At 44.9% G+C, this 25,640-nt stretch overlaps 1 long non-coding RNA gene across 1 annotated transcript; it reads left to right on the top strand.

Annotated features, from left to right (window-relative positions):
• Positions 1–346: 346 nt before the first annotated feature.
• Positions 347–3,285, top strand: LOC129622358 (uncharacterized). Its single transcript, XR_008699923.1, has 2 exons — positions 347–477; positions 3,026–3,285. It is a non-coding gene; the product is annotated as an uncharacterized LOC129622358 (long non-coding RNA).
• Positions 3,286–25,640: the final 22,355 nt, after the last annotated feature.

Below are 25,640 nucleotides of genomic sequence, written 5' to 3'. Positions count from 1 at the left end.
ATTTTTTCTCCCTTTTATTATTAACTTGGGCTTGCATTTAGCTTTTTAAGTTTGTGTTGTAAATAACATAACATCTGAATTTTTAAATTCCATCTATCAACATTTGCTTTTTACTTGTGAGTTAAGTCCACTCACATTTATTTTTATATATTTGGATTAGTTTCTACCATCTTAATTTTTCAGTCGTCTGACAATGTTTCTTTTCAATCCTTTGCCCTCTAATTTGACAAGCATTTTAGCACATTTTTATATTCCCTTAGTTTTCCCTCCAACCTAACTCCAATCATAATGATATATCTAGACTTGTGCTTCTTAAAGTCTCAGAGCATCTATAATTCTTGTTAAAAGGTACGTTATGATTCTGCATGTTTTGATGTGGGATGTGAGTTTTTCTAACAAGCTCCCTGGTGATGCTGATGCTGGTTCAAAACACGACACTTTGAAAAGCAAGAAGCTATACTTGTGCTGTTCAATATGGTAGCCAAATCTGGGTTTGTATTTCCTCTTTATATGCTTCATCCAAAACAGCTTTCAGTGTGGATCTTTTTGTGACAAATCTTCTGAAGCTTTCTGGGACTAAGAATATTTTTATCATGCCCTCATATGTGTCTTAGCTAAATATAAAATTCTAGAGTCTAAGTTCTTTCCTTCTAATATTTTTTAAATGATAATCTTCTGATTTCCTGTACCCAGTGCTTAATTGAAAAATCTCTCAAGATCAATCTAACTCTTGTTTTTTTGTGTGTGAACTATTCTTTCTCTCTGGAAAATTTTAGAATTTTCTGGTCAACTTTGCTATTCTTAAAATCACATTCACTCCATGGATTGTCTAGTCCATGGGATTGCGAAGCGTCGGACAAGACTGAATGACTCTCACTCTCACTTTCATCCCATCTTGCCTATCTATTCTCTGCAGTTTCTTTCAATCCAAAGACTTTCTTTTCCACCTTCTCGTCTGCTCCCCTTCCCCTTCCCCTTCCTCTTTCTCTTCCTTCTTCTTATCCTCCTCTTCTTTTCCCTCTACTTTGGAAATTGTATCATTATTATTTCTTCAAATATGTCTTCCTCTCCATTTTTTCTTTCTTTCTGGTACTTCTATTTGCTGAATGTTAGCACTTCAACTTTATTTTTCCATACGTCTTGGCTTTTCATTTCATAATTTTTGTTTGTCATTTCCCTCTTCCTTAAGGGAGGATGAGCTCAGTTTAGCCTTCTACATCATTAATGTATCCCCTCCACATAGATCCTGTCTGCTATTTATCTAAGCTGCTCTATCATTTATTTCAACTGCCACATTTTTCATACTAGTATTTCTGCTTGGTCTTTATCTTCCTATTCTTATCCTAAGATGTTAGATATTGCTAATATCTTCCCTTATCACTTTTAGTTTATTCTTATATTCTTATATATTTAGTTTATTTAGTTTAGTATATTTAGTTTCTTATATATTTAGTTTATTCTTATTTTTATCCTAAGATGTTAGATACTGCTAATATCTTCCCTTATCACTTTTAGTCTAATTCTAAATTATTTGTCTGTCTGTTCTAATACTTCTCCTTCTGAAGGAACCTGTACTCCAATTATATGTTATTTTTTGTTTGGAATGACTGTGATTCTAAACTGTAATATTTGGACCTCAGCTTATGTACTGCTGAGGATGTTGTGGTCTCTGAGTCAGTACAAAGCCAGATCCCTATCTATGTGAGTCCCAGTGAGCTGAGAGGATAAAAGACATCTGGGTGAAGAAGAAATGCACTAAGGAGAAATCTATCTCAATCACTACCCACACCACAAAACAGCTCTTTGGGGCTGGGCTTCATTCACCTGTTGTACCCTAGAAACAGCTCCCCACTTCCCACCCACCCAATAGAGACCATCTGTCTTGCACCTTTGGAGAGGGTGAGGTTGGAAGCAAAAGTCCAAAGTTAATCTCTACCTATTTTTCTTAGTTCCTCAAACTTATGCTGCATGTCTGGAATGAACTCTAATTTAGTGGTGTTATTCTTCTTACACAGGAATGTACTTAATTTGCTAATGTTTTATTCAAGTACATATAATTCAGTAGCTTTCTGCTTTGTGAAGTTTTACAGGTATTGTATTAAGGTTAAATAAATTTTATTTTAAAAATGGTAAGCTTTTCCTTCTTTATTTATTCACTAGAGCAATTTAATCGCATAGGAATTCTCTCAGGTGTGAAATAAATCACAAACAAGCAGATTTACTCCCTGTTCCTATGACGCAGTTTCGAGGATATTGGGAAACGGACCAAAGTTCTTCACAAACTTCTTGATTTATTCCATGTTGATTGCTCTGTTCAAACTTTATTTTTCTTCTTGACTCTATTTTAGTTATATTTTCCTTAAAACTCAACCAATTCATCTAGATTTTCAAATTTCTTGGCCCTTTAGTCTTTCTTTTTAAATATTAGCTTTAAGTACAATTTACACTTTTAAACTCACCCATTTTAAGTGTTCTGTTTAATGGATTTTAACAAATAAATGCATTCTTGTAACCGCCACCAAAAATATAGAGCATTTCCATCATGCAAAAAAGTTCCCTGTGGCCCCTTTACAATCAATATCCTCTTCCAACCTGTGCCCCATGCAACCACTGATTTGATTTCTATCACTGTAACTGTGCTTCTCCTAGAATTTTTCAGAGATGGAATCAGATAAAATTTGTGCTTTATATTTGATTTCATTTTCTCAACATGTTTTTGAGATTCACACATGTAAATATCAGGAGTTTGTTTCTTTTTTAAAAAGTGAATAGTATTCTATCATATGGATACACCAAAATGCACTCATCAGTTCATAAAAATTTGGATTATTTCCAATTTGAGATTATGGCTGGAAAAAAAAAAAAGCCCTCTAAAAGATATTCAGATACTAATCCCTAGAACCTGTAAAAGTTACAAAAACATCTTTGCAGATGTGATTAAATTAAGGATCTTGTGGTGGGAAGATTATCCTAGATTATTATGGTGGGCCTTAAATGCAATCCCATTTATTATTATCTTTATAAGAGTGAGATAGAGGAAGATTTGACACACACAGCAGAGAAGGAGACGTGCAGACTAAGCAGGGAGAAGATGCTGGAGTGATGCAGCCACAAGTCAAGGAATTCCAGTAACCTCTAGAAGCTGGAAGAAGCAAGAAATGGGTTCTCCCCTTGAGCCTCCAAAATTATTATGGCCATGTTTATACTTTGATTTTATTCCAGTGAGCTGTTTGGACATCTGTCTTCTAGAACTGCCAGAGAATAAATGTATGTTGTCTCAAGGCATCATGTTTGCTGCAATTTGTTCGAGTGTTACCTAGTCCAGACTCTGCTTGCTGCACAACAGGCCAATGAATTGGGAAATGAGGCAATGAGGCAAGGAATAATGACCTTATTTGGAAAGCCTGTAGACTGAAAAGATGGTAGATTAGTGTCGCCAAAAAACCATCTTATCAGGATCTAGATCCAAAGTCGTTTGGGTGTCAGTTATTACTACCAATTTCTTATCAGGATCTGTTTTTTTTAATACAACAGAAAGGGAGAGGTGTTGAGGAATTAAAGTAAAAAAAGGCCATTTATCTTGCAAAACAGGAAGGGATGTATGTTAATTTCTTCTTTTCTACATCCTTTCACAGATAGGAAGGGTCAGATTGTCCCTCTGTAAACTGAACAAAGCCACTTGAGTTTACTCCCTCAGGCAGAGGGGCTTCCCTGGTGGCACTAGTGGTAAAGAACCTAGCAGCCAATGCAAGAGGCATAAGATACAAGGGTTCAATCCCTGGGTCAGGAAGATCCCCTGGAGAAGGGCATGGCAACCCACTCCAGTTATTCTTGCCTGGAGAATCCCATGGGCAGAGAGTCTGGATAGAATCACAAAGAGTTGGACAGGACTAAAGTGACTGAGCATGCACAGAGGGGCAGGGTTCCCTGAGGCAAGCCATTATGTACGATTACAAGAACAAAGAGCTTCCCTGGTGGCTCAGAAGACAAAGAATCTGCCTGCTGTGTGGGAGACCCAGGTTCTATCCCTGGGTCAGGAAGATCCCCTGGAGAAGGAAATGGCAACCCACTCCAGTGTTCTTGCCTGGAGAATCCCATGGACCAAGGAGCCTGGTAGGTTATAGTCCATGGGGTCACTAAGATTCAGACACAACTAAGTGACTAACACTCTCATAAGAGCAAAAGCAACAAAATGCAAGTAAAAGAAACAGATCCAACATGCAGTCAGAATTGGCTCTTCCCAGTCACTAGGGCCACCTGATGAGAAGAGCTGGCTCATTAGAAAAGACCCTGATGCTGGGGAAGATTGAAGACAGGAGGAGAAGGGGATGGCAGAGGATGAGATGGTTGGATGGCATCATTGATTCAATGGATATGACTTTGAGCAAACTCCTGGAGACAGTGAAGGACAGGTGTCCTTCTCATCCCGCTGTCCATGAGGTGGCAAAGAGTCGGACATGACTTAGTGAATTACAACAATAGATAACTTACTTTCTGAATCCCAGTGTATCTAAGAATGTCTCTGTGTTGTCTTCCACATGAACAGTAATTAGGTTGAGTAAGTGAAAAGTTGTTTCTGCTGGTCCAGCACCCATCTCTTCCTTTAAGGAAATACCTCTTCCTCCTTCTGCATTCATGTGGGCTGAGTGAATGAGACTCTATCCCCAGATCCTATGGGTGAACAGATATATAACAATAACAGCATGGCAATTCTTCGGCCACCTTATAGGTAATGTAGTAGGTACACCTTATAGGTAATGTAGTAGGCATTGACTGACGCCAGGACAATGAGATTGATTTTGCTGGAACTATTAGGTGGGTGCAAATGTAATTGCAGTTTCAGTGTAATTGGCAGTTTTAAATCATTATAACTAGGCTCAAACACATCTTTATTAATCAAATTAGGAACAATTACCATCAACACATTTTTGCCAATGAGAAATAAGTTTGTTATTCCTGTAGCATAAAAATCCATGCTTCGGGATTCGACGAACTCTTGGAAAGCATTTTCTGCCTCCTGCTGGCTCTGGGAGTGCTTTCCCTGCAAAGTGGTTCTTGAAGAAGTTGTAATCAGTTGGTAAGAGGTCAGGTGAATGTGGCAGATGAGGCAAAAACTTCATAGCCCAATTTGTTCAACTTTTGAAGCTTTGGTTGTGCGACATGTGTTTGGGTGTTGTTGTGGAGAAGAATTGAACCGATGCTGTTGACCAATGCCAGCTGCAGGCAATTGCGGTTTCTGGTGCGTCTCATCAATCTGCTGAGCATACTTCTCAGATGTAATGGTTTTGCCAGGATTCAGAAAGCTGTAGTGGATCAGACCAGCAGCAGACCACCAGTGACCATGACCTTTTTCTTTTTGGTGCTGAGTTTGGCTTTGGGAAGTGCTTTGGAGCTTCTTTTTGGTCCAGCAACTGAGTTGGTCATCGACAGGTGTTGTAAACAATCCACTTTTTATCGAATGTCACAATCTGATGGAGAAATGGTTCGTTGTTGCATAGAATTAAGAGAAGATGACACTTCAAAATGATTTTTTGATTTGTAGTTAGCTCATGGGGCACCCACTTACTGAGCTTTTTCACCTTTCCAATTGGTTTCAAAGGCCGAAGGACCATAGAATGGTAAACAGTGAGTTCTTGGGCAGCTTCTCACGTGGTTGTAAGAGGACTGATCTGCTTCTATGATAGCTGCCAATTGTCAATGTCAACTTCTGATGGCTGGCCACTACACTGCTCATCTTCAAGGTTCTTGTCTCCTTTGTAAAACTCCTTGAACCACCACTGAACTGTACATTCATTAGCAGTTCCTGGGCCAAATGTATTGTTAATGTTGTGAATTTTCTCTGCCACTTTATGACCCATTTTGAACTCAAATAAGAAAATTGCTTGAATTTGTTTTTTGTCTAACATTATGTCCATAGTCTAAAATAAATATAATATCAGTTCAGTTCAGTTCAGTCCCTCAGTCATGTCCGACTCTTTGCAACCCCATGGACTGCAGCACTCCAGGCCTCCCTGTCCACCACCGACTCCTGGAGCCTACCCAAACTCATGTCCATTGAGTCGGTGATGCCATCCAACCATCTCATCCTCTGTCATCCCCTTCTCCTCCTGCCTTCAATCTTTCCCAGTATCAGGGTCTTTTCCAATGAGTCAGCTCTTCGCATCAGGTTGTCAAAATATTGGAGTTTCAGCTTCAACATCAGTCCTTCCAATGAACATCCAGGACAGATCTCCTTTAGGATGGACTAGTTGGATCTCCTTGTAGTCCAAGGGACTCTCAAGGGTCTTCTCCAACACCACAGTTCAAAATATAATATACACAGCAAGTAATAAGTCATTAGCAAAAACAAAATAAAGTGAGAAATGAGCATTAAAATGATGTATAATATAACCACATTTATTCAGAATGTGTTCCAATATCAAATGGCAAGTTTCAACAGTGCAAAAACCACAATTACTTTTGCATCAAGCTAATATTATAAAAGCAAAGTCTCAGAGCTGCTGATAGCCTTTTGGGCCACCATGCAAACAGGCTACCTGAGAAAGAAGCCATTCCAAAGTAACTGCAGAGCTGAACAATGACAGAAGATGCAATCAGGAGCACATGGATCCTGCCAAAAAAGAAAACATATTGACTACCAAGTAAAGATAGAGAAAAAAAATAAAAGGTAAAGAGAGATTCAGTTACTGTTGGAAACTAATTTCAGACTACTTCTCCCTGGAAATATAAATATAGATTATTTCTTTTTAAAGTTAGGGTTTAAAGGATTAAATAGGTTTCAGATTGTGTTATTTTTTTCAATGAATCCCTTGCTGGGAGCTGCTGAATTTGTTAATGTATCTGGTGATTTTTGTTTGCCTATAGAGAGGATGTACATATTTGTTCAGGACTAGGACTTGTAATAATAAGCAATAATTTAGGTATTGGATCCTATCCAAATTGTTTCATCCTGGTCAAAAAGGTTATTTTCTTTGCTTTTATTCTGCTAGATTTTTGTTAAGAGTGGCTTCCAGTTGCCCAGGAGAGTGGGGTAGGTGAGAGCCCTGCTCATTCATTTCTGCACAGTCCTTCAGCTTACTGAGATGTCAAGTACCAGAGCACCCTGGAAGTCAGTACTCAAGCTGGCGGAGCTGCCGTCAGCCTGGTTCCCTGAAGGATTGGACGGGGTGTGCACAGACCTCCACCAAATACCCTTACACAAGAGAAATAAATTGTTTTCAGTCCTATAAACTGGATTCCTTTTTTTCCAGAAGTTTACCCTTTTACCTTAACTAATACAATGAGATTTTTGGTTAGTCAAAATTAATTCTTCCCCATTCCCTATCTTCCTACTACTTCCATGGCACGGAGAGAATACAGAAGAAGTAGTTCAATTGTGCAGAAAACTGGGAGAGAAATTTTGAGTTTTCATGGGTAGCTTGAGAAAGGGATAATGAGGCCACCTGAAATATAGAAAGAAATAGAAGAAAGAAGACAGCAGTTAGGGAGCCAAAGGAGAAAAAGTAGTTAGAAATAAATTCTCAGTTGTGGGAAGAACTGACTATTAAAATACCTAATGCTCAGTGTTGAGCTGTATACCCTGTGATGTAGCTCTCCTTCCGTTATTACCCTCTTGAACCTTTAGCAAAACGTGTTGCACAAAACTGTCTTATGAGAGATGATCATTAGAGGCATGACCGAAGGGTAGGTCAAGAAACAGCACCAGACTTAGAACCAGATCTGGGTTCAAGTTCTTTCACTGTTTTTGTGGTCTTTACACAACTCACATCCTTTGTGAGCTTAAGTTTCTTCATTATGCCTGCATGCTAAGTTGCTTAGTCATGTCCAACTCTCTGTTACCCGAGGGACTGGAGCCTGTCGGTCTCCTTTGTCCTTGGGATTCTCCAGGCAAGAATACTGGTGTGAGTTACCATGCCCTCCTCCAGGGGAGCTTCCCAACCCAGAGATAAAACCTACAGCTCTTACATTTTCTGCATTGGCAGGCAGGTTCTTTACCACTAGCACCATATAAAATGACTAAATAATGCACCCTGGAACTTCCAGTTAAACATGGCAGACTTAGCCACTCTCTCTGGAAGTCTCATCTAAAAGATGATGCTGTGAAAGTGCTGCACTCAATATGCCAGCAAATTTGAAAAACTCAGCAGTGGCCACAAAACTAGAAAAGGTCAGTTTTCATTCCAATCCCAAAGAAAGGCAATGCCAAAGAATGCTCAAACTGTTGCACAATTCCACTCATCTCACATGCTAGTAAAGTAATGCTCAAAATTCTCCAAGCCAGGCTTCAACAGTACATGAACCATGAACTTCCAGATGTTCAAGCTGCATTTAGAAAAGGCAGAGGAACCAGAGATCAAATTGCCAACATCTGATGGATCATGGAAAAAGCTAGAGAGTTCCAGAAAATCATCTATTTCTGCTTTATTGACTATGCCAAAGCCTTTGACTGTGTGGATCACAATAAATTGTGGACAATTCTGAAAGAGATGGGAATACCAGACCACCTGACCTGCCTCTTGAGAAATCTGTATGCAGGTCAGGAAGCAATAGTTAGATCTGGACATGGAACAACCGACTGGTTCCAAATAGGAAAAGGAGTACATCAAGGCTGTATATTGTCACTCTGCTTATTTAACTTATATGCAGAGTACATCATGAGAAATGCTGGGCTGGATAAGCACAAGCTGGAATCAAGATTGCTGGGAGAAATATCAATAACCTCAGATACACAGATGACACCACACTCATGGCAGAAAGAGAAGAAGAACTAAAGAGCCTCTTGATGAAAGTGAAAGAGGAGAGTGAAAAAGCTGGCTTAAAACTCAACATTCAGAAAACTAAAATCATGGCATCTGGTCCCATCACTTCATGGGAAATAGATGGGGAAACAGTGGAAACAGTGACAGACTTTATTTTTGGGGGGCTCCAAAATCACTGCAGATTGTGATTGCAGCCATGAAATTAAAAGATGCTTACTCCTTGGGAGAAAAGTTATGACCAATCTAGATAGCATATTCAAAAGCAGAGATATTACTTTGACAACAAATGTTCATCTAGTCAAAGCTATGGTTCTTCCAGTAGTCATGTATGGATGTGAGAGCTGGACTATAAAGAAAGCTGAGTGCAGAAGGATTGATGATTTTAAACTATGGTGTTGGAGAAGACTCTTGAGAGTCCCTTGGACAGCAAGGAGATCTAACCAGTCCATCCTAAAGGAGATCAGTCCTGAATATTCATTGGAAGGACTGATGCTGAAGCTGAAACTCCAATACTATGGCTGCCTGATGCGAAGAGCTGACTCATTGGAAAAGACCCTGACATTGAGAAAGATTGAAGGCAAGAGGAGAAGTGGGTGACAGAGGATGACGGTTGGATGGCATCACTGACTCAATGGACATGAGTTTGAGTAAGCTCCAGGAGTTGGCGATGGACAGGGAAGCCTGGTGTGCTGCAGTCCATGGGGTCTCAAAGAGTCGGACACGACTGAGCAACTGAAGTGAACTGAACTGAACTGGAAGTCTCACTAATACAAAAGTGAATGTTTTAGGTATAAACCCACAAAGACAAATAGAAGAGTAAGCAGTCACAAAACATTGAAAGGTGAAAGTGGATAACCAAACGGTAACTGACAATAGGTTCTGTAAAGCTGAAGCTCAAACAAATTGTTGAGAGAGACCAATGATAGGTTAATCAGGCTGTTGTGTAGCACTGTTGTTCCAGCACCCGCGCGCTGATGCTTCATTCTGTACAGCTCTCTGATGCTGAAGCAGGTGAAATTCACAAGCTTCTATCCTCCTTCAGTCAGCCAACTTCAAATCTGCAGGAGCCAAGAGCCTGTGAATGAGAACGGCCATCGTCAAAACAGCCCTCACCCTGCCCACTTTGACCAGGTGGTTGTTGTCTCATCCGCCTGGGGGCCCAAATACCTGCTCCCTAACAAGGCCGCTGAGCTAGGATTTCTTGGTCCCATGATTGTTGCTGGTGTTTGGAGGACAGCTTATGGATAATACGTGTCATTGACCTGATGCTTAACCTATACAACTCATCTTCCAGCTCCTGAGAGCCTCTCCTGCTGTCTTTGTTAAGCATCTGCTGGGCATAGCCTCTGCCTGCAGCACCTGGCCAGCACCTCCCCTTCCTCCCTGCCTGGAAGAGTGTACAGCCCAGCTGGGAAAACCAAGACTATCAAGGACCTAGGAAAGAGTCACAGAGCAACACCTCATCTGCAAGGGCAAAATGAGAGGCTTCAGAGCAAGACCTGAAAGATGTGCTGGTCTATGAAAGGTGACTTGAAAGTCTCTGCTAGTCCCTGCAGTGAGAGTGGAATCTAATCCCTCCTCTTGACTATGGGCTGGCTCAGCTGAGGCTGTCACTCTTGAGACCACCAGGCTAGAGAGATCACCTGTAAGTGTTCCAGGTGACAACCCCAGCTGATCTTAGCCTGGCAGCTTCCATCCAAGTCTCTTGGAACACTCACTCTGGGACAAGTCAGCTGAGAGTACCAGATGTCTGAATGAAGCATTTTAGACCCTCCAGACCGCCCATCTTATCAGCTAAGGACTGTTAAGAGATTTTAATCAACATCATGGGAAACATTGAAAGGATCGTCCAGTTGAGCCCCATCCAAAAATTCCCGACCCACACAATTGTGATGTATAACAAAACAATGGTTGCTTTTGTTGTTTGTTACACAGCAGTAGATAGCTGAGGCAGGCCACTCAGGAAGAGGATAAGAGCAAAACATATTTGTGGACTGGAGTGAATGGAGACATGGTTTGTATTGACATTGGGGGGCACAGGGGATTTACAGAGGAAGAGACGGAGTGAAATGTTTCTGATATTGAGGGGAGGAAAGCAGGCTAAAGGTAAGGGCACTGAATTGGGAGAAAATGAGCCCTGAAGTTGATGAAAAGGGTTGAGGGGGCATAGCTGGTGAAGGAGTCCAGAATGCATGTGGGCCAGAAGAGCCTCCCTGAACCAGGGGTAAAGGGGCAGAGAGCTCAGGGGAAGAAAGCAGAAAGAAGGCAGAGAGGAGCACCAGCATCCTGAGCCCTTGTGGGGTTCTAGGCATCCAGTCTGCTCTGTCCCCTGCCTGAGTCAGCAAGGGAAGAGAAGGACCACCCTCATTTGCCAGGGAAACCCTCCCAGAGCACATAGTGGGGCGCCCAGCTCTCCTCAGAGCCCTTCCACCCTTCCAAGCTCTCTGAGGAGGAAAGAAGGGCACACAAGTTTCCTGATTCCAGGAGAACCAGTGCGGGGTGAACAAGAAACTGCCCAGGGCCACACACCCAGTCCATGGGTGGAGCTGGATGCAAGGCTTCTTGGATACCCAGCCCTATTCTTTCTACCAGGTTACACCTAGGTAATCACTTCAAAGGAAGTGAAGGGTAGAAAGGAGAGGTGAGTTCAGATGAGGAGGTTCACATCCCAGCTCAAAGATGATTTCCAGGAAGGACCATGATTATTCACAATTCAGGGAGGGAGCTTACTGTGCTGGCATGCATGTGCACGCACTCGGACACACATGCACGCTCACACACACACACACACACGTATCGGACTGCAAAGAGCTATGAATCACATACCACATTCTGCTCAGGGGAATGCAGGCTCTGAAAAACTTTCCAAAAACACAGGAGCACCAGACAGTCAGACTCCAAACCAGCTCTCTGCCTCCCTTCATCATGAACACTGATGCTCAGAGCCCAGGAAGGAAGCAGTGCCCAGATGGCTTCCTGGCAGTGCAGACCCACCCCCAGTATCCACCTCATGCCTGGACCACTGGCGAGCAGGGCTGTTGCTGGTCCCTCTGTGGATGGGATGAGGAAAATGAGGGGCCATGGAGCTGTTCTTCAGCTGCCCTGCAGCCACAGAGCGCATGAACCACAGGCACACCCGTGCTCACCCACTAGTGCACGAGCCTGCTGTCGTTCTGAGATTTGTGGGGCTTTTCACTGGCCTGTGAACCCAAGTGACTCAGAGCTATGAGGTTTCCAGATCTCCCTCCCTGTAGCTCAAATGGCATTGCTGAGTAATCACAGAGAGGTTACAAGGATCAGAGCCACCAGTCTCCCCACCCTCGAGCTGCTCTCTGGAGGATGGCGGAGTCCCTTTTCCCCAAGGGTCACCTTTCTTCACTGTCTGCTCTCCGCCCAGCCCCCAGAGCAATGCCTCAGTCCCACCTCAGGCCTGCACCCCATCCCAGCCGTGGTCTCCATCTTGGCAAGCCAGTCTGCCCCCACCCGCTAGAATTCTGGGAAAGGCAAAGGGAGGAATGGAACAATGGCCTAAAATTAGAACCCACAACAGAAGTGTGGAACTCTGAATCATGCATTGTTCTGTTTCTGCTGCTCTGAGTGCTGCCGGTAACCACGGTGGTTCTGGCCCTGATGGAGTGCTGAAAAGGATTAGAGTGGGCCAGGCCTCAGGGGAGAGGGATTGTGGGGAGTGACGGCCCATGGAGCCTGGGCTACTGGATGGCAGAAACTGGTTGGAGGACAGAAGGCCAGCACCACCTCAGGCCCAGGGCATTAGGAGCCCACCTTGCACCTACCTGGTTGCAGCCTCCCTCTAGCAGTGGGGGTTGCAGTGGGCGTGTGCAATTACACCTGTTCACAGGTAATCACAGTTGGCTTGGAGGAGGAATCAGCCACCATCAGGAGCCACTCCGGAACCGCTGATAGCTGGTCCCTCCCTCCTGAGACCCCACATGTGTCACCTTCTCAGAAAAACTGATTCATGGGTGTGTTCTCCAGTTTGCACCCCCAAGATGAGGACTGTGTCCTTTACCCTTTGGGTTGGGGATATCAATAGGTGGTGGCTCCCTGCATGGATCCTGGCCTGGAAGACCTCTTGTCCATCCTCTCCCTTCCATTAAGGAAACTGGTGTTTTGAGGGTCCCTGCTATTTAAGGCCCTCCTCAGTCACTGCTGACATGCGTGTTCCCACCCGCAGGCAGACTCAACCCCTGGAAGCTCAGGTCTCCTGTGGGACATGATTTTCCTTGACTTCTTGATTTTGAGATTTTCCTTGAGTTTGCGCTGGGCTTTGAGAGCTAGAGCCAAGAGAAACAGCCCCTCGCCAGCCTTCAGTCTCCGTCAATGTCCACAGGGCTCTTCAAAGGTCTGCAAGAACCAGAAACACCACCAGGGCAGCTGGCTTAAGAGGTGACTCCAGAGGCTCTGAGTGTATGGGGCCCAGGGACCCTGCAGTCTGCCTTGGTTTCATGTCTTCCAGGAGAGTCCCATGTCGGGGGCTGGGGCTGGGTGTATGAGAGAAGACTGCACTTGGAGAACAATGAGCTGAGGCCTGGACATAAGACATAATGAGCCTGGACATAAGACAGCCAGATTTGGGAGCAGTGGCTGTACAGGCCTGCTGCCCCTTGAGAGTGTTCAGAGTGTTTGATGGTCCAGAGGAGGATGCCTGGTGGGCAGCATGTGGGGGAGCAGGAGCCTTAAGTGAAAATTAGAAAGACTGTAAAGAGTCTTGAACACTAGCTAAGGACCCTGACTTTCTTCTCTTGAAGATGCGGAGCCACACAGGGACAGGAACGCAATCAGAGCTATATGGGGAAGGGAGACAGCAGAGTGGAGAACTGACCTGGGAGGGACGCCTTAGTCGGGGAATGCATCCACTAACCTCAGTCCCTCAAGGGGCAAGGACCACATCATCTCCCTTCCGAGCCGGCTGGGCCTGGAAGAGAAGCTGCTGGAAGAATTTCCCACAGCCGGCGAGTTCCCGGCACGTGGCTGGACTGTGGGAGGAGGCGCTCCAGCCACCGGCATCCAGGCCTGGAGGACAGTCAGGACAGGGCACTGCGGGGAGAGGAGTTTTCTATTTAGATAGAAAACCCAGAGGTTCAGTTCCAGTTCAGCCTGGCTCATTGGTTTGTTCTCTTTTTAAGATGCCGTCTTTGTTTATAGAGAGGTTTTGGATTTGTTTCCATTTGGGATCCAGCAGATGAGTGTAGGGAATTCCAGGCTCCGCTTCACGGATCAGCTCTTCTTGGACACACGCACAGTCCTCCTCAGACGGAGCTGTCTCCTGTCTGTCTGCTCCCCAGGATGGGGGTGCCCTGAACATGCAGGGTCAGGGCTGTCCCAACAAGGGCACCAAGGGACAGAACACCACAGCACCTGGCTTGTGGATCATCTCACTTAAATCCTTACATTAACATTGTAGATTGGGTACAATATTAACCCCATTTTACAAATGGAAACTGAAGCTCAGAGAGGTTTAAGTTGCTCTGTTGGCACCTGCACAGCTAGGATTTGAACTTGGGAACCCAAGTGGTCTGACTCCGAGCCCATCGGGGACCAGGATTTATTCTGCACTAAGTACTGCTGCCCACAGAGGAAAGTGTGGGCAGGACCTTGTTCTCCCTTGTTCAGCGGATGTGGACTGAGAGGCAGGAAGGGCTGACAGCCCCAGAGCGGGGTGATATGTTGTGCCCCACCCAGCAGGGCTGACCCCGTGATGACCTCCTCCAGACAGGTACCTGGTGGGGCTGGAGCATCAAGGGCTCCCCCAAGCCAGGATAGCTGTGGAGCCGTGGAACTCAGCCAAGTCCCAGGCTTCGGAGGCAGAAGGTGGGACTCAGGACCTCCATAGCCCTGGAAGTACATCTCACCTCCCTTCAGTCTCCCTGATACCTCCTAATGAGAACTCTGCCCCGGAGTTCCAGTAAACCCCTGTGAGGTTGCCCAGACAGCCATCCTCCAAGTCCACTTCCCTCCCAGAATGTGCCTTGAGGAGAAAGGAAGATCCAGTCTTGGGAGAGAAACCCATCTTCACAGACAGACATCTATCTGCTTCAGAAATGCCAAGGGAAGAGCGAGGATCCCTGAAAGTAATGACATGAAGTAGTCAGGCCAAGTACTGGGCAGTGAGGCCACTGGGCAAGCTGAAGCTGTGCGGGAGCCCACCAGCTCCCCATCGACCTGGGCAGGCTGCCTGGAGGAAGTTGCCCTTTGCCCAGGCTACATTCCCAGCACCACTTTGGTCTGATGGCTCCCTCAAGCCCTGGCAGCCCTCACGGACAGGGGCAGGAGAAGGAGAGGGGAGAGAGTGCACAGTGGGGGAGAAGGTGAGAAGAAGGTTCATCTCGAGGAACCACCCCACCTCCAAACCTTCAATTCTGCATAACTTCAAGCCGCCTAGCATAGCTCCCTGTCTGTGTCAACAGCTTGCAGCATAGAGTTCCATCCCTCCTCCTACAGGAGAATTTTCAAGGGCCTGCTGGACCCCCAGTGCTACCTGACAACTCCAGAGGGACACCCCACTCAACTGTTTCAAACCAAATTCCTCTGCCTCCAGAGAACCCCCCTCCTTGCCTGTCACTCCCTAAAACCTCACCAGGCAGTCAGGAAGTTTCTTTACTCCTTCCTCTCCCTTACTTCCCACACCCAGTAGGGCACCAAGGCTGATCATCTACCCCTCAAATCTCTCTCTCATCCGTCTTCTCTTACTATGCTAGGGCCAGTGTCCTGCCTCACCTGACCCTGTCTTCCCTGGACCACAGCATGCCTCTGTTTGTCAATTACAAAATGCCTAGCCATCAGGGGCTTAACCAAGTGAAATGTTGAATTCTGGTTCTTTCATTATTCGTTGTTGCATTCTCTGTGTCCAAGTCACTTTGGTCTTTTGTATCCAATTCTTCATCTGTAAGGTATACATAATAACCTACACGTGTTAAATATATAGATGATAATACACACACATATATATATTTAAATTTCCCTATGAGGTTATCAGGAATTAAAGAATCAATACATGCACATTTTTTGAGCTAGCACTCAATAAATTTTGGCCTCCCTTATTCCACAAGAGGTAGCCGAGAGGCAGGCAAGAAGGACTGGCTAACTCAGCCAGCCAGATATTAGGGATTGGGATCAGATGCCCCTTGATTCCCGTGGCTTTCCCCTGAGTGTGTGAGACAATGGCCACAGATTCTGACATCACATTTGCACAAGGCAAAGTCTAAAGGCAAAGAAGACATTTTTCACCTCATTTTTCTCTTTTTATCAGGGAAAAAAGTTTTCCCCCAGAAACTCTGTCCCCAGGAGGATTCCCTGGTCCCATTGGCCAATCCAGGTCATATGTTCATGTCTAGCTGCAAAGGAGGTGGAGAAAGCCAGTGTCTGACTTTTTAGTCCTTTACCAGGGAGTGGTTTCTGCCTGCAAGAGGAGGAAGACTGCCATGCTAGCTAACTGGATCTCACTGCTCTTAATCTGTGTCCTCTCTGGACCATCCTCTGTCCTGCCACCAGAGAGATCTCTTTAATCTCAGATTTGGTTGTGTTGTCCCTGTTCAAAAACTCTTAATAATCAACCTCAGGATAAAGACCACAGTCCTTGGCACACTATATGTAATGTCTTTCACTGTGGGATCGTAACTTCTCTTTCTCCATTCCCAAAACTCCAGCCAGTTTAAACTTCTCACCGTTCAACTGGGATGACCTTCCCCTGCTCCCCACCTCCTCCTAAATCTGCTTGACTAAATGAAACTCCTACTCATTTCTCCAGACACAAACTTCTCTGTACAACTTCTTCGACCTCTTTGTTCTCCTGTGAGACCAAATACCTATCATAGTGCCAGATCTGAGGTGTTCACTCAGTGTTTGATAAAGGAAGAAAGGAAGGAGAGAAGGAAGGAAGGGATGAAGAAAGGAAGGGAAGGAAGAAGGTTTAGAAAGTAAGGCTTAAGAAGAAAAGAAGGAAGGAAGGATTAGGAAGGAAAGATTAGGATGATGCCCTGGGCACCATCAGCCCCTTTATCCCTCTGATGGAAAGCTCCACTCACTACTAGAATAGCCCATAGGGCCTCATGGCATTTTGTTCCAGGTGGAGGTTGAACCAGAGACCATACTCTCATTATTATAGGATTCAAACATTTTGGTCTGGCTTTGGAGCAACTCCTTCACTCTGTGGGCTATTTTTCCCGCAGCCAATGAGACACGCCAAGTATTTTTAAAGAGCTGTACTGCTACCGTGTGGGTGGGGGAAGACGTTCCTATTTGTCCTTGGAGCGTCATCTCATTGCATTTGGCCCATCTCTCCAGCCTGACACAAAGCCTCTTTGATCTTTGACCCTGATACCCATTCACTGTCCTGCTCAGTCCTGGGTCACACCTTCATTCGCTAAACATGTCATCTGCATCTCATCTCTTTAGCTACTAGAATCAATAACAAGCCAGGACATTCTGCTGAAAACTGCCTCCATCTAACCACAGTCATTTCCTCAATTACCCTCTGGGTGTGGCCATTCACTCCTGAAGAAGCTGGGAATAAAGCTTGGCTCAGTGTAACCTTGGGAGATGGAAAAGAGAGGAAAACCTGCCCCAACAGGGTCTCAGTCATGTCTGGCTCCCAGGTGGAGGAACAGACTGCTATCTGGTACCCAGGAAGGCTCAACATGGCTGCAGAAGGCATCTTCCCCACCTCGGAAGTAAGCAGCTCTCTTGCACTTCCTTTGCCTTTGTTTCTCCTTTTCACTGCCTGACTTATATGATCGAAATTCCCAAGAGAGATCTGATTGAGCCTGCTGGTCACTGTCTAATATGCAACTGTCCTGAAAGCAAAATCTTAACCTCCAGGCTGGTTCACGGGATTCTAGTCTCCCCATGCCCAGCCAATAAATGGCTCCTTGGGCTCAAGTCCTAATTCCTGGGCCAATTCACGTGGCCATAGAGGAGCAAGGTCCCAGACTATAACAGCCAGTATTCACTTGCAAGCAGCTGCCCAAGGCCACTCTCCTCATAAGGAGGCAGTGGGAATGGCAGGCACTTGGAGTCCCCCAGACTAGTGCTTCTGTCTCCAACCTGTGAGAACAGGAGCAGGCTGTAGAAACGCTGGGATCAGAAACCAGACATGACTTTGGAACAGCCGTTTGCTTGGGACACATCAGCTGCCATGGGGGCAGGAAGTGCGCTTGGGCCAGCGGAAAGAGAGTAGACTGGCTGTAGATACTGCCAAGGCTGGGCCAGCCTTGGAGAGGCCTGGCAAGAAGAGGGCCCAAGAGAGGACCAAGCCACAGACGTTGGCAGTCCTGGTGGACAGACTGTGTACATTTCTCTGGAAAGAGGGGATGCAGCAGACTGGTAAGGACCAGACACAAACCCACAGACCCAACATGTGGATGGACCAGAGTTCCTGAAAGGTCTCAGGGACAAGAGAGACCTTATATTAGATTGAGTTCAAGGATGTCCCTAATCTCTGAATCTGAGTCTTTCAATCAGAACATGTTGAAAACAAGAGGTAATTGTGCTGACTTAACCAAATCCATACTGAGCTCATTACATTTCCCAGGGAATTATTCCTAAATAAATATAAATATAGCTGGACATCCATCCATCTGGCTTCAGCTGTAAGAGAAGGAAAGAGGCTGGTCAGAGAAGGGATAGGTCATCCCAGCTCCTGGGCCACCATTTGACCCTACAGGGGTGACCTGAAAAACTCCAGGTAAAATGGGCATGCCTGCCCCTTCCTTTTAATTCATAATCCTTCAAAAATGAACATGAAGGAATTTCACGGATGTTTTTGAGCAGAGCCAAAGCAGTTCCTGGCACTGTCCACTTTCTTTTTTCACCCATCCACAATACCTTCTGCCATAACCCATCTTCTCTCCAGTTTTTAAGTTCAGGATGGCATTGGGCCAGGCTTCCTGATCCCCTCTCAGCTTCCATGATGACTTAGAGTTGTGCAATCCCACGGCTGTCTCTGGGTCTGCAGTCCTGGCTGCCTCTTACAGGATATCAGCACATTGATTGATTATCCTGGGGTGATGTTTGGGTATCATCTGAGTCATCAGTTCAAAAAGGCAGTGATGGAATTGAACATTTGCATTTGTTCTGGATGGTTCACCCAGGAGGAGGGAAGATTCAGTCCAGAGGCAGCAGGAGAAGGCCTGCTTACACCAGGGGGCGGTTAGCATAGGAGCCAACTTCTCACTCATATTGTAAGATCAAGTCCAGACTCCTCCGCCTCGTGTGAGGAAATGACTGGGCTCTATGGGCTTTCAGTGTATTGACAATGCACATTTGGAAACATGGATGTAAAGCAAATGCAGTAAATTTCCGGAAAATGATCTCACTTGGAAGGTGGGAAGCCTTGGGCACTGGAGAAGGATGGTGACTTCCACTGGCAAGAGCTTGCTCATCCTTTGACCTTAGTTATCGCTTCCTCAAAATGTGTGAGAAATTAAAGGGGTTCCTGAGCTGGCAAGAGGAGGTTTCAGTCTCCTAGGGGGATCATGAACTTGGAACAGGGCACTTCATTTTCTCCTCCCCTCCACTAACTCTTTCCCTTAGCATCAAAGTTCTGATCATCTAAATAAATGAAAATAACCAAGAGAGAAACAATTATATAAAGTATAAAATAATTCAATATATACTAAATCTATAAGTATGTAATATATCCATAAATTATTCTTAATATAAATTATATAAATTAAAGTTTTAAGTAACACATATTGCTTTCTTTTTTCTTTACTGACACAGCAAGAGACTTTATTGGAAAGGGGAGCTCAAGTGGAGAGCAGCAAGATAGGGAACCCAGGAGAACTACTCTCGGTACTACTTTTATATTAGCAATAAGAAAATATTAGATTACATAACAAAAGCTAAAATTATTGGCTTACAACCATTGATTTTTTTAAAGTCTGTATTAACACTCACTTTTTTCCTTCAAAGGAAGTCATTTATCAATGCAATTTAGTTCACCGTTAACGTTCTTAAAATTATTTGGTTTTTAGATTTAATGGAAGCAGCTTTCAGGTTTTTCTGAATTTTCTGTTTATCTGACTTTCCCTTCCTCCTGCCATCATCTCCTTTGGCTCTCTTCCCAGTCAAGCTTTTCCTTAGAGGGGTTTGGATTCACCCTCTCTATCTCCTCACCTCCCATCCTCTCCCCAGTGCTTTGCAACCTGACTTCCACTCTATCTCTTCAAGAAAACTGGTTTCCAAGGTCGCCAGCGGCCTCCTGGTGCTAAATTCAACAGCTGCTTTCAAGCCTTATTGTACATGATTTCCTGGTAGTGTCTGATTCTTGGCAACTACCTGCTTCTCCCAAGTGTCTTTCCTTCTCTGATTTTCCTCCTAGCCCTCTTTCAGGCTCTCTTTAGCCTGTCCTTAGAAGTTCGGCTTCCCCAACTTTCTCTCCTGAGTTGCTTTCTTTTCCCTTTACACGCAATTCCCCTCCCACCAATTCAGTTCCATTGATTAGAGGATGACACTCCTGAGCTCCAGACCCAAATCCTAAAAGGCCCTCAAACCCAACAGATTCAAAACCCAACCTACCGTCTCCTCCCCATATCAACAAGCCAGTGCTTCCTCTGTACTCCGTCTCCGTCGGTTGGTTCCATCACCCAACAAGCAGTTTTGGTTAGAAGTGTGGGAGATATTCTTGACTCTTCTCTTACATCCCGCATTCAACCCATATCCAAATCCTATAACTGCCTCCACCTAGGGGCTCTCAAACCCATCCACCTCCTTGATCCCAGGCGCCATCTGGCCCCGCCCAGGCTGCTGCTGTAGCCTTCTAGCTGGAGACCATCCTGTCCACCTTGTGTCCTCCACCTAATTCTTCTTCAACACAAGGTGTGATGTTTACAAAGGCAAACTGATGATGTCATTCCCCTTTTCAATAATGTTATTTACTTATTATTATTCTAGTGGAGGTGATGGAATTCCAGTTGAGCTATTTCAAATCCTGAAAGATGATGCTGTGAAAGTGCTGCACTCAATATGCCAGCACATTTGGAAAACTCAGCAGTGGCCACAGGACTGGAAAAGGTCAGTTTTCATTCCAATCCCAAAGAGAGGCAATGCCAAAGAATACTCAAACTAACGCACAATTGCACTCATCTCACATGCTAGTAAAGTAATGCTCAAAATTCTCCAAGCCAGGCTTCAGCAATACGTGGACCGTGAACTTCCAGATATTCAAGCTGGTTTTAGAAAAGGCAGAGGAACCAGAGATCAAATTGCCAACATCTGCTGGATCATCGAAAAAGCAAGAGAGTTGCAGAAAAACATCTATTTCTGCTTTATTGACTATGCCAAAGCCTTTGACTGTGTGGATCACAATAAACTGTGGAAAATTCTGAAAGAGATGGGAATACCAGACCATCTGACATGCCTCTTGAGAAACCTATATGCAGGTTAGGAAGCAACAGTTAGAACTGGACATGGAATAACAGACTGGTTCCAAATAGGAAAAAGAGTACATCAAGGCTGTATATTGTCACCCTGCTTATTTAACTTATATGCAGAGTACATGCGGAGAAGGCAATGGCAACCCACTCCAGTACTCTTGCCTGGAAAATTCCATGGATGGAGGAGCCTGGTAGGCTGCGGTCCATGGGGTCGCTAAGAGTTGGACACGACTGAGCGACTTCAATTTCACTTTTCACTTTCATGCATTGGAGAAGGAAATGGCAACCCACTCCAGTGTTCTTGCCTGGAGAATCCCAGGGACAGTGGAGCCTGGTGGGCTGCCATCTATGGGGTCACACAGAGTCAGACATGACTGAAGTGACTTACCAGTGGCAGCAGCAGCAGCAGAGTACATCATGAGAAATGCTGGGCTGGAGGAAGCACAAGCTGGAATCAAGATTGCTGGGAGAAATATCAATAACCTCAGATAAGCAGATGACACCACCCTTATGGTGGAAAGTGAAGAGGAACTAAAAAGCCTCTGGATGAAAGTGAAAGAGGAGAGTGGAAAAGTTGGCTTAAAGCTCAACATTCAGAAAATGAAGATCATGGCATCCGGTCCCAACACTTCATGGCAAATGGATGGGGAAACAGTGAAAACAGTGGCTGACTTTATTTTTCTGGGCTCCAAAGTCACTGCAGATGGTGACTGCAGTCATGAAATTAAAAGATGCTTACTCCTTGGAAGGAAAGTTATGACCAACCTAGATAGCATATCAAAAGCAGAGACATTACTTTGTCAATAAGCCTTCGTCTAGTCAAGGTTATGGTTTTTCCAGTGGTCATGTATGGATGTGAGAGTTGGACTATAAAGAAAGCTGAGCACCGAAGAATTGATGCTTTTGAACTGTGGTGTTGGAGAAGGCTCTTGAGAGTCCCTTGGACTTCAAGGAGATCCAACCACTCTGGCCTAAAGGAAATCAGTCCTGGGTGTTCATTGAGGACTGATTTTGAAGCTGAAACTCTAATACTTTGGCCACCTGATGAGAAGAACTATTCATTTGAAAAGACCCTGATGCTGGGAAAGATTGAGGGCAGGAGGAGAAGGGGATGACAGAGGATGAGATCTTTGGATGGCATCACCAACTCGATGGACATGGGTTTGGGTGGACTCCAGGAGTTGGTGATGGACAGGAAGGCTTGGCGTGCTTCGATTCATGGGGTCGCAAAGAGTTGGACATGACAGAGTGACTGAACTGAACTGAACTGGCTGTGCTGAGTGAGCCTTTGTTGCTGCATGGGCTTTTCTCTAATTGTGTAGAGCATGGGCCACTCTCTAGTTGTGTGCGACATGAGGGCTTCTCACTGTAGTGGTTTCTCGTGTTGTGGAGCCCAGCTCTAGGCTACACAGGCTTCAGGAGTTGCAGAGCATTAGCTCAGTACATGCCGCTCTCAGGCTTCAGAGCTCAGTAATTCAGGCTCAATAGTTATGGCACATGGGCTTAGTTGTTCCTCCACATGTGAGACCTTCCCTGATCAGGGATTGAACCTGTGTCTCCTGCATTGGCAGGCGGATTCTTCACCACTGAGCCACCAGGAAAGTCCCTGTCATTCCCCTTTTGAACATCTCTTAAGGAATCCTTGAGGCTTTCCGGGTAGCTCAGCTGGTAAAGAATCAGCCTGCAATGCAGGAGACTTTGATTCCACTCTGGGTCAGGAAGATCCTCCGGATTAAGGGATGGGCTACTCACTCCAGTATTTTTGGGCTTCCCTTGTGGCTCAGCTAGTAAAGAATCCACCTGCAATGTGGGAGATCTGGGTTCAATCCCTAGGTTGGGAAGATCCCCTGGAGAAGAGAAAGGCTACCCACTCCAGTATTCTGGCCTGGAGAATTCCATGGACTGTATAGTCCATGGGGTCACAAAGAGTCGGACATGACTGAGTGACTTTCACTTTCACAAGGGATCCTTATCATCTTTAGGAAAAGATGGCCGTCCCTGGCCAGGCCTCCAACCCTCATATTCTGAAGCTGCCCACCTCTACAGCTCCTCCTTTGCCCCAGACCTCATCCCTAGACTACTCTCCCCAACTTAAGCAGGTAATTGTACCCAAGCCTCCAGCTCCTACTCTAAAATCCTACAATTGTGTAACCTGGGCTGGCCAAGGCCTCACTAGCCTCTGGGAACAAATGAAGTCACCCTATTGATAATAACCCTGATTTCTCTGGTCCATGTCATGCAAGAATTTGGCATCTTACAATCTCCATTCCAAGTATTTCTGGGAGGCCCCATGAATCGACCATGGCTACACACAAGTCCAGTTTCCCTCTAGTGGTCCATCTACACTTGTTGTGGGGGGTGGATAATCATGCTGCCTTCTCAACATCAATTTCATCCTTCCTGCATGCAACAGGCAGGTAATTGGAAGGTCCTGACCCCACCTCAACTCTAAAGAGGATCCTGATTGGTCCAAGCCAGGGTTTCTCAACCTCAGCACTATTGACATTTGGGGCCAGATAGTTCTTCGTTTGGAGTGGGGCTGGCCTGTGCATTGTAGTGTGTTTGGCAGCATCTCTGGCCTTTATCCACTAGACGCCAGTCACATACACATACACCACTTGTGATATGCCTTCAGACTGCCAAATTTCCTCTGTGGGGCAAAATTGCCCTTGGTTGAAAACTGCTGGTTTAAGCCAATTGCATAATGTTATTCTTTTTCTCTCATTCTCACATTATTAGCTTGGGTAAATGGTCCAATTAGAATGAAGCTCTAGAGATACATTCTGCCTGGAGAATCCCAGGGATGGAGGAGCCTGGTGGGCTGCCATCTATGGGGTTGCACAGAGTCAGACACGACTGAAGTGACTTAGCAGTAGCAGAGCTATGTTCAGTGATCTCGTTTTCTCACCTACTTATGTGTGTCAACCAAGGAACTGGAGGTAGCCTAGCCAACTTGCAAACTCAAGAGGACGCATTTGAAGGAGGAAGCTAATCTCATCCAAAACAGAGAGATGAAAAGAAATAAAGTCCCAAGTGACTTGATTTATCTCACTGCATTGCTGGACATCTACATATACTGTCTATCAATATCCTTTATTGTTTTCAGTGTTAACAATCCTGCTATTTGCATCATTGCTATGTCTTCTGACTTCCCTGATAGCTCAGTTGGTAACGAATCTATCTGCAATGCAAGAGACCCCAGTGTGACTCCTGGGTCAGGAAGATGCTCTGGAGAAGGAATAGGCTACCCATTCCAGTATTCTTGAGTTCCTGTGTGGCTCAGCTGGTAAAGAATCTGCCTGCAATGTGGGAGACCTGGGTTCAATCCCTGAGTTGGGAAGATCCCCTGGAGAAGGGAAAGGCTACCCACTCCAGTATTCTGGCCTGGAGAATTCCATGGACTACAGTCCATGGGGATGCAAGGAGTCAGACATGACTGAGCTACTTGCACTTTCATTTTCTGTATAGCACACATCCAGCATCTAACACACCCTACACAAGCACTGGACTATGCTTTTTCCCACTGGACTCTAATCTCCACCCCTGAACATGACTCCTATCCACAGCACTTCCCAGTGGGCACAGACACCAGTGTTCTGGTACCCTCAAGATGCAAAGTCATCAGAGGATCAGGGTGGAGAGACAGACTCTTTCTTCTGCCATCGTGCTGCCCTCTGGGAGAAAATCTCAAAGCTCATTGCTCTGGTCACAATACCTTTTAGATTTTTAGTGAAACATTTTGCTTTTACTTGTACTGCAGTTCTCTTTCCCCCAGGGATAAGATGCAACTTCATGGGGTGTGGCCAAGAACATATTTAAGTAATACACATCACCCTGTATTATACTCCCTTAGCCTCTTTAAGACCAACCAAGACCTTTATAATATTAGGGCATATTCTTTCCCCCAAATCCCCTCAGTCTCTCATTCAAATAAATTCTGGTTTAGTAGACCAATACTGGTGTATCAATTAGCTTGTGCTAGTTTACCTTGCAGCAACAAGAAATCCCTAAATTTCAGTGGTGCTTGCAACAAGTTTTTACATTTGCAACATTATTTAAAACATTAAATATAAGCATAATAATTCTATACATAAATGTATTATTAAATATTCATCACCCACCACCTAATATAATGGTTTCTCAATTCCACTGGGTTCTTTATTTAGACTCCTCCATTAATTAACTGGATTCCAACCCCAGACAGTTTATCAAGAAATACAGGATGTAATAGTCCTGGCGTATTTTCAGGTTTGTGAATGACTATTGCCTGTAGACTTGAGTGACAATTTGGCTGAGTGAAAATTTGTTGGGTCACACTTCCCTCAGAACTCGAGACAGAACTCCACTCTCTTTTGCTACTGAATGTCACTGAAGATAAGCCTCAGGCCAGCTAATATTATTTTCTCCTTTGAGTGAGTTGCTTTTTCTTCCTGGTTGCCCAAGTGATTCTTTAGCTTTAATACCTAATTACTTCACCAGGATGTGT

The sequence above is a fragment of the Bubalus kerabau genome, chromosome 11 (assembly GCF_029407905.1).
Source record: "Bubalus kerabau isolate K-KA32 ecotype Philippines breed swamp buffalo chromosome 11, PCC_UOA_SB_1v2, whole genome shotgun sequence".
NCBI lineage: Eukaryota > Metazoa > Chordata > Mammalia > Artiodactyla > Bovidae > Bubalus > Bubalus kerabau.
This window is presented reverse-complemented; position numbering and strand designations above follow the sequence as displayed.